This window comes from Pteropus vampyrus, unplaced genomic scaffold, assembly GCF_000151845.1.
Source record: "Pteropus vampyrus isolate Shadow unplaced genomic scaffold, Pvam_2.0 Scaffold162, whole genome shotgun sequence".
NCBI lineage: Eukaryota > Metazoa > Chordata > Mammalia > Chiroptera > Pteropodidae > Pteropus > Pteropus vampyrus.
This window is the reverse complement of record NW_011888943.1, coordinates 332,444-341,559: the sequence shown is the minus strand read 5'-3', so window position 1 is coordinate 341,559 and position 9,116 is coordinate 332,444.

The window sequence follows — 9,116 nt, the reverse complement described above, 5'->3', positions numbered from 1 at the left end:
CCCTGGTCACTATTCCCGCCCTAGTCCCTGAGAGTGGTGATCTGCAGAGTTGTGCAGTGCACACCCTGAGTGCCTGTCGCCGGGTGCCTGTCGCCGGCAGCCGTGGGATTTTACGCACTCATTGATTCATTCGCACATGTCTATGTAGTTTCTACCATGTAACAGTCTGTCAGACTCTGAGGTGGCAGCCGTGGAAAGACAGTCGAAATCTCTTATATTCCAGTTGGGGGGGACAGATGAGAAACAAGAACGAAGACCAAGTGCCCCAGAAGAAAAGGAAGCCCAGAGAGCCTGAGAGCAGCGGGGAGCGGGGCGGGGATTCTATGATGTGACGTCAGAGGAGGAGCCAGGCATGTGACACAGAGAAGCGTGTTCCTGGCGGAGACGTCGTCACTTGCAAAGGCTCCGAGCTGACCCCCCCAAGGGGTCGGGCTCTCTGACCCAGAAATGCTTTTTAATTCCAGCGTTTCCCAGAGCCTGATGGTTCCCTGGGCCCAGATCCCCAGACACGGGTGTCTTTATGATGCCACCGCATTTCTTGGGGTGGCTCGAGTGGGTGTCTACTCCTTACAGCCAAACATGGGTGCTGCTGGGTCCAGACATGGGTGCTGCCGGGTGCCGGTCCACTTCCCCGGGTCCGAAGCCCAGCGTCCTCATCGGCCAAGCCCATCCCCAGCCACCTCTGAAGAGTGTGCCCCCAATACATTATCCGCAGCTGCAAAACCAGGAAGCGTGATGTCCCCAGACATCAAAGCGGCTGCAAGGTCTGCAGTCACCTCAGACCCACATCTCCTCCTGCACTGGTGTTTAGATAACAGGTCTGAGGATTTTCCTGAGGGCTCCAATGAAGGATAGAAGCCACCCATGCTCCCCATCCCCCACGGTCCCCCATGATCCCTCCATGTCTCTGGCACGCTGGCCCAGCTTTTGTTTCTGGGGTAATATCTTTTGATTCCCAAATGTCTCGTGGGAATTTGCTGGGAGTGGGAGGCGGGGGCCAGAAAAACAAAAGGATGATTTACAGAGGTTCAAAGGCTTCTTTATAACCAGAAAACTTCATTTACAGACATTTGGTTCTTTCATTTCCACTTTTGAAGGAGAGAAAATGAAATCCACTGAGTGTGGCCACACTGAGTTGTTCTTGCTTGGAGGTTAGTTCAAGGCATCTGGGACTTTCAAAAGCCTTCTTGGCATTAAGCAGTAAACAGGCCGAGCAGATAAAACCACTCTGTGTTGAAAAAGCAGGTCTGTCTCCGAGGTAGAATTTTTACAGATAAAACAATAGAACGTGACTCAGAGAAGTCATTTGTGAAAATGACCCCACGTGGACACAGGTCTCCAGCAGGAGCTGAGCCCTCCAACAGACGGGAAGGTTTAGGGGTCTAGCTAATTCTCTGTGTCGGGCTTCAAGTAGCCTCCTCGAAGCCGCCTTTTCCAGATGAGGAAGTGAGTGAACCTCACTTCCACACCTCTGCTGCTCCATCACCTGGCACACCTGTCTCTTTCTCTCGGGGAATGTTCACGTGGACCAGGACTTCCTGGGCAAGCAGGGTTAAGAAGCAGCGAGCTCTAGAAAAGTGACAGGTTTCTTCGCCACAGGACTTCTCAGTCTTCAGTTAGGGTCAGTGTCCCTGAGCTTACATTAAGTCGGGAGTCTATCAAGTGCCAGTGACACAAGCCCACAAGAACATGGTACCTCTAAGAGAGGGCTGTGCTGGCCCAGGGGCTCCAAGGTGACTTCCTCTCCATGGCTCTCTGTTGCTGTCTGTCTTTCTAGCTCCATCTTTCAGTTTGGCACCTGTCTGAATGTTGGCTTCACCATTTCCTGACACAGAAAGGCTTCCTCTGCAGGGCAGAGGGACTCAGCGACTGACGGCTCCAGACGTACAGGGTCAAGGGGTGCCCTGCGGGAGAAGGTGAGCTTCTTGCTCGCACCCAGGAGAGGACATCTAGGTCTTGGCTCACTTCTTGGACCAGAGGATGAAGCACCTGGATTTCCTGGCCTAGGTCACCCGTCCACCCCTAAGCCAGAGTTGGGGTCAGGCACTGAGAGAGCCCCACTTGAGACTCATGCCATGGGGCAGGCGCAGTTCCTCCAAAGCAAGAGGGTACTGTCACCCGAAAGGGGACAGGGTACCCAGTGAGCAAACCGGCAGATGCCAGCACCAGGTCTGATCAAAGAAGCCCCTTTACGGCAAGCATCGAGCTGAGCTGGGTTTTGCAGACAGTTGCCCTGGGGAACCAGTACTTGTCACTGCCAAGTGGCCACTTTGTCCTCAAAATTCTGCCGTGCTTGGTTGTTGGCAGCCCACTAACACCGGATGCCACGTGCTCGTTGGTTTGTGAGGCCCCAGAGGACACGCTCTATGCTGCTGTCTTGTAGTCCCTGTGTCCGGTCGGTGCTGGGTAAAATGGTGGAGCACGGAGGGCCCTGCGTGCTCTCGCCGCCTGACTCCTCTCACCTCCCTGCAGGCCCTGATGCCTTCCCCACTGGCCTCGCTAAAGGCTGCCCGCCTGCCGACAGGCAGAGACGCACCTGCTTTGTTCACCCACGGCAGTGCCTAGCCCATCGCAGCTACTGAATCAGGGAATGGGTGTCATCTGACAGAGGTTTTGCTTGTGTCTTGGTTTGCTTTCCCCTGTCTTTGTTCCTACCTTTAAACTCATTTCTTCCTCTTCTTCATCCTGCTGGGGGTTCATCCTGTCTTCACACGGAAAATATTTTTGAGCATCACTATGTGCCAGGTGCTGTTCTGAGAGCGGTGAGGACAGGTGCGGACAACATGGACGAAATAAAACTCCTGACTCGTGGAGCTTCTATCCTAATGGGGGCTGTCAGGGGACCCAGAGAGGCAGAGCAGGAGTTCAGAGGGCAAGGGTGCTACTTTAGCCACTGCAGTCAGGTAACGCCTCTCAGAGGAGACTTGTCTGAGCAGAGATCCCTGGAGGCAGTGGGGAGCGAGCTGCTCCCATCACTGGGGAAAAGCACAGGCCCTGAGGCAGGACGCCTTGTATGTTAAAGGAACAGGCAGAGGTCCCTATGGTTGGAGCCTTAGGGGACAAGGCTGAAGAGTTAGGAGCTTAGCCCAGAGATCTGTCAGCAGCCACATCATGGTGGGCCTTGAATGCCACTGTGGCAGAGAACTCTAAGGTAGCCCCTAATTTGTCCTACCTTCTGATGGGCATGGCTTTTGTCGTCCCTTCCCCTTGAGCATGGAGGGACTTGTGACTTTTGACCAACAGAATATGGCGAAGGTGACATATAAAGTTAACTATCACAGCGGGTAAGAAGATTCGACCCCAAACCCCTCCAAGCACGTGGTGGGTGAGTTGTAGGTCTCCGTACCCAGGGGCACAGGGATGGTTCAGAGGTCACCTATGTCTTTGGGGGAGGAGAAAGATAGCCACAATTATGACGGCCTGAAAAATACTGCAGCAGAAAAGGACTAAGACATTGCTCTTTTCGCTTCCTTGCCCGGCCTCCTTTCTGCTCGCTGAAGAGAAACAGTAGGCATTAAAATCGATTCCGTGCCAAAACACATCGCCTTACCACCTTACGCATCATTCAAGATGCCCTCAGAGGTTTCACCTCCGGCATTACCGACATTGAGCAACAATCACTTACTAGGTACTCGCTATGTGTGGCACTGGACTCAGTATTTGAGTTGGTAGGATCGTGTTTGGCCGTATGTGACAGAAATCTGCCCATAACGGCTTGACCAAAAAGGGGGTGTTTTCTTCTGTACAGTAAGTATATAGGTAGAAAATCCAAGGCCGATGCAGCTTCTCAGAAAAGAATACAAGTACCTTCCTCTTCCTAAACTTCCTGCTCTGCTGTCCTTAGCCTGTGGTTTGCTTCCTCATGGTTGCAACGTGGTTGCTCCAGCTCCAGGCATCACATCAGCCTTCTAGGCAGGATGGTGAAAGGAGGAAGGACAAGGGGAAACGAAAGACTTTCTTGATATCAACACATCTCATTTTCCCATCTCATCAACCATCTCTAGGTCACACAGGCATACTTGGCTGCAAGGAAGGCTAACCAGTAAGAATTTTTAATTGGCACAATGTCTTTTCTGGTGGACAGGAAGGAGGGGAGAATGGGTACTGGGTCAGCAACCAGCAGCCTGTGCCTCGGCACATCACAGGCTTAATTCAATTCATCTTCCCAACATCCTTACAAGGTACGAGCAGTTTGTATCCATTAGATCATGGCTCAGCAAACTACGGCCCACGGGCCCCATTCGGTTGCCTATTTTAGTAAAGTTTTGCTGGAACACAGCGACAGCCGCTTGTTTCCACATCACCTATGGCTGTTTTCATGCTACAATGGCAGAGCTGAATAGCAATGACAGAGACCATACAGTGTGCAGAGTCGAAAATACGTACGATCTAACTCTTTATAAAACACTTACTGATTCCTGCATTAAATCCTTGCTATTCAAAGTGTGATGGGTGGACCAGTAGCAACGCCAGGAACAGAATCTCAGGCCTGCTGATCAGAACCGGCCCCTTACTCTGTGAGCCTGCACGATTTACTGAACCTTTCCGAGTCTTCACTTTTCATCTATAAAATGGCCAGAATTATTTCTCTGATTTATCTTTGGAAAGTACCTAACTATGATAATTTCTTGAGAAATGGTGACTCATCTCTCGTGTCGGTCTTCATTTCAACCTCATAATGCATACTGTCTCAGGAGGGCACCTGGGAACTCCTCCGGGGACAAAGGAGGACAGGCTCCTGTCCCCTCCTGGGTGCTGGGCATGGGAGAGCAGCGCTGGCGACACCAATCTGGTTGAATTCTCTTTGGGGCTTTAATTCAGTGACACCCAGAAATACTTTTTTGCCTGACCGCTCCCCTGTAGATCTCTGGCTAACCCTCCGGTTTGTGAGGGGCCCCTCAGGCCTTAGCGGGCACATTTCCCCGCCCCCGAGCTGAGTCCACAACAGTGAGATGTGCGCCTCTGACTGCTTTGTTCAGATCTACCCATGAGCCTGAATAAAATGGTTCTGAGCTGTGCTGGGCCCTCACGGCAAGAACAGCCCACAGCCCACGGGTGACTTTCTGGAAATCTGGTCGAGGAATCCCGAAGTTCCACAAGATGAGCTTTGAACCTAGTCATCTTAGAAATGTCATCTTTGCCAGTACAGAAAAATAAAATTAAATTAAAAACTAAAAAAAAAAAAAAAGAAAACCACAAAAACTTAAAAATAATTTCTTTTAGGTGGTCCATTCCAAAGAATAGGTGGCAATGAACTCCTCTGATGTCCCAGAAAGCTGGCCACAAAAGTCCCATCCTCCATGACACACAAACAGCTCCACTTTAGGGCTATTCTCTCTGTTTCCGGAAGGTTCTGGAGGTTTACCACAAATGCCCCTGCCTGTTTGGAGCTTCTCAGCAGCAGAAAATCACTAACCACAAAGCCTCCGGGGCAGGCACTGAAAACCACCCAAAGACGCTGCCCTCTCAACACGCTTCTGCCTCCGGATACTTCCTGATGGTCCAGTGCCACTCTGCTCCTCGCAGACAGGGAGTCCCTTTAAGGGGCTCTTTGTGCATAAGCGTGGTCACCTTGAGCCTGTGCAGGGAGACGAGCGCTCCGCTTACCGGGGCTTCCGAAGGCTTTTAACAGGGAAACATTTGTGCCAAATAAAAAGGCCCCTCCTTGTGTTCCGCTTTAGCTGTAAACGATCTGCTCCAAGGATCCATCCAGGAGTCTCTGCTGAGGGCGGACCCCGGCACGGCTGGACTCAGGTTTGTCGCTGGTGCAGATAGATTTTCAGCGGCCGCATCCAAACAGCAACCAGGGGACAATAAGAACAGAACTCCCTTTGTTCTGATTAAACTGTTTTTAATGGTCCCTTCTAGGTCGGGCCTTAGTGGAAGTCTCAACAAGGCCACTCATTGAGACGTCCTTGAAAGAGCCAAGTGGAGCAGAGCACGAGGGACCCCCGGGAGGGGCTGGCGGCCCTTTGCTCAGCCTTGGTGGTCCCGCCGCGGAGGGCAACCGAGCTATTTCATTTGTTGTCTGAGATAGGAAAGGGGAGGAGGTTAGTGAGAGGAGGGCTGTCTCACAGATTTCCATAATTAGTGCCTGCAAAGTGTTAGGGACCCACACGCACACAGTAACATCAAACGTCACCCGGAAGGGACGGGGGCACCTCAACGCTGAGAACCCTGGAGCTGGTAGAGCCAGTCCCCGAAGTGGAACAGCATGAGGGCCCTGCCCCAAGGGCTTGGACCGCGTTCCGGGAGCCTCGCTTCTGACCAGTTCACTTTTCACCTGGAGGACTCAGGAGGCCCTTTGGTTCGTGCAGAACCGGATGCAGAAGGGAGAAACAGACGGAAATGTACCAGCCACTCACAGGGCACAGCGTGCTGCCTGCTCGACAACTCCCGGTAAAACCCGAGGTCCGCAGTGTCCGTCCTCTGAGGGTCACCTAGGTGGCACCTGAAGGATACTGTCTATGTAACAACAGGGCCCAGAAAGACAAGGAAACAAAAGGCACGATGTATCCCTTGGAGAAAGTTCGTCCACTTTTAACCGTATACGTACAAGCGAGGTTTTAAATGTGCTAATTTGTTCTTTTCTGAAGAACACGCTTTGGTTCCCCCATATAAGTGACCATACTTGGTCATTGTTCTCAGCCAGGAGTGATTTGGCCATCCAAGGGACACATGTCAATGTCTGGGGACATTTTTAGTTGTCACAACTGGGAGGAGGGGTTACTATTAGTGTCGGGTGGGCAGAGGCCAAGGATGCTGACCACCACCCCACAATGTGGACGCCTCCACAGCAGAGAAGGGCCCGACCCGATGCCCACAGCGCCGATGCTGAGAACCCGGGGGCTGGCAGTGAGCCCCGACCCCGTCACCAAGGTGGGGAGGCACCAGGTCCTCACCCCGCTGAAGGCAGGAAAGATCGAGCTGCTTGTTTCTCCCATCCCGATGCTTCGGAACAGGGGGACGGAGGCCCTTTGAAGTCAGGGCTCTGGGCTTAGTCTTTATTTGGCACTAAATCATCTTAAATTGCATGGGGAAATGGAATACAATTCGAGTTATATTACTAATCAATCTTTCGGTGGAATAAATCATGTGGAATGATATTCTATTAAATCTGTAAGTAATTAAAGGTCACGCGGACTTTGTGGGGAAAATTCTGGACTTTCATCGCGTTTCCCTCGAGCTCACCTCCTCCCCAGAAAACACACCTGCCTCTATCACGGGACTGTCTGGAGGTAGAACACGCTTAGTATTTGACATATTGATTTATTAGTCATGTCTCTTTTCCTCCAAGAAGTAATGAGAAGGGGCTGCGATGGGACAGCTTTGAACAGAGAAGAGGGTGACACTAGGGATCCGAGTCCCGAGGTTTGCATCTTGGCTCTGCCAGCTGTGCGACCTTGGGGAACCTGGCTCCCCTCTCTGAACCTTGGGTTGTCTCAACAGTTCCTTCCTCCTGGGGTTCTCCCCGAGACTGCAATGCTATCATGGAGGTTAACTGCTCAGCTCGCTCCCCAGCCCCGGGAGATGTCAGGAGATGCTGCCTATCTTCTTGGCCCAGCTTTGTCCCTCTGCAGGTTCTGGGGAGCCTTGAATAATGAAGTCCCCCTTCTATGTGTTCCTGGAGCACCCCAATTCTCTGCACCCACATAATAATATTGGCCCTTATGACATTTCTGATTGGAGTCTGTCTCCCCCCAGAGAATGTCAACTCCGTTGAGTGCAGAGTAGATCTGTCTCAGCACCTAGCACGGGCACACAGTTAGCACTCAATAAATGCTTATGAAAAGAATAAGTGGCAAAGAACATTTGACCGATGTTAACAGCCTGGATGTCTAGTCCTGTCTCTACAACTCAACTAGCCGTGGACTGGAAGTAACAAAGCCCACAGCCTCCTCTTTCTCTTTTGCTGTCTAATACATCAGCAGGTCCTGCCGCCTCTTCCTTCAAGGCGGAGCCAGACTCTAATCAGTTGTCTCTCTTGCACCTGGATCCAGGCCGCCATCACCTCTGGCTGGTTGGTAGCCCTGGCCTCTCCCAGAAGCCCACGCCATAGTCCACAACTGCCCCGCCTTCTGGCTGCCTTTGTTCCATTCCAGATGTTCCAGCCACCCTGGCCTCTTCCCCAAACATCGCCACATGGCCCACCTATTAAAATAGCCTCTTCTACTCTGTCGCGTGACAAATTAAGGCTACTGCCCCTAAATTAGTCATTCTCAAAATCTTTTTTAGTAAAGCTTCTTCAGGAAGCTGGTGATACCACTCCACGAAATGAGATCGCTCCTTCACACTGTGCCCCCTGGTTTCAATAGCTTCTTGGCTTTGCCCTCCCCTCGTATGGACTAGCTGCTTGGCGATCAGAGGTCTTAGAGGTACTCCCTGTTGTCCCGCCATTATTATGCCCTTTACGGGTGGCTAAACTCAGACTGAAATCTGAGGTTGTCTAGCATCAAGGTCCAATCTACCATTCTTTTAATTTCTCTTTAGCCATTACAGATAACAACGGCCGAATGTTATGCTTTTTTTTCTTATTAGTTTGCAATACCTTATGCATCCAGCAAGCCAGCTCCCCAGGAGCTGGATCCAACCCTGCGTTCCAGTGGTAACTTTTACCTTTGCAGCTGACTGCAGCACAGCTGCTGCTCCACACCATGGGTGACTATGTGGCCACCCAGGAATCAAAAGTCTCCCATGTCAACCTTCCTCTTCTCAAACCACATTTCTATGAGCCAGGGCTGTGCTAATAAATCCCACTTCTGACACCAACTATGATCTGTTTCTACTCCAAATATATGTGGGTTTTTTCTTATGCCAATCAATTCTCCAACGCTTTGGACATCAGTTGGGTGTCCTGCAATTCACTTCAATTCAATTCTGATACTACCTGGAGTTAGCAGAGATCCTACAGTTTAAGAGCTCCATCCCCAAAGACTGCCCCCACATCAGATGCCAATCACAAGTGCTGAGCCTCTAATACTTCAGACTGACCAGTTATAAATTTAGGGTCCCCATACCCCTCTCCTCAGGTTCAGTAATTTGCTGTAACTGCTCATAGAGCACAGGGAAACACTATTTACACTCATTGGTTCATCATAAAGGATATCATAAAAAAT